This window comes from Octopus bimaculoides, chromosome 1 (genome assembly GCF_001194135.2).
Source record: "Octopus bimaculoides isolate UCB-OBI-ISO-001 chromosome 1, ASM119413v2, whole genome shotgun sequence".
Classification (NCBI taxonomy): Eukaryota; Metazoa; Mollusca; class Cephalopoda; order Octopoda; family Octopodidae; genus Octopus; species Octopus bimaculoides.
The window spans coordinates 5,695,647-5,695,898 of NC_068981.1; positions in this window are offsets into that span (position 1 = coordinate 5,695,647).

A 252-nucleotide genomic window follows, 5' to 3' on the forward strand; every position below is an offset into this window, starting at 1 on the left:
CGGGTGGCACATAAAAGACACCATTTCGAGCGTGGCCGTTTTCGTGCGGGTGACACGTAAAAGCACCCACTACACTCTCTGAGTGGTTGGCGTTAGGAAGGGCATCCAGCTGTAGAAACTCTGCCAAATCAGACTGGAGCCTGGTGTTGCCATCCGGTTTCACCAGTCCTCAGTCAAATCGTCCAACCCATGCTAGCATGGAAAGCGGACGTTAAACGATGATGATGATGATGATGATATAGGGTGTGATGG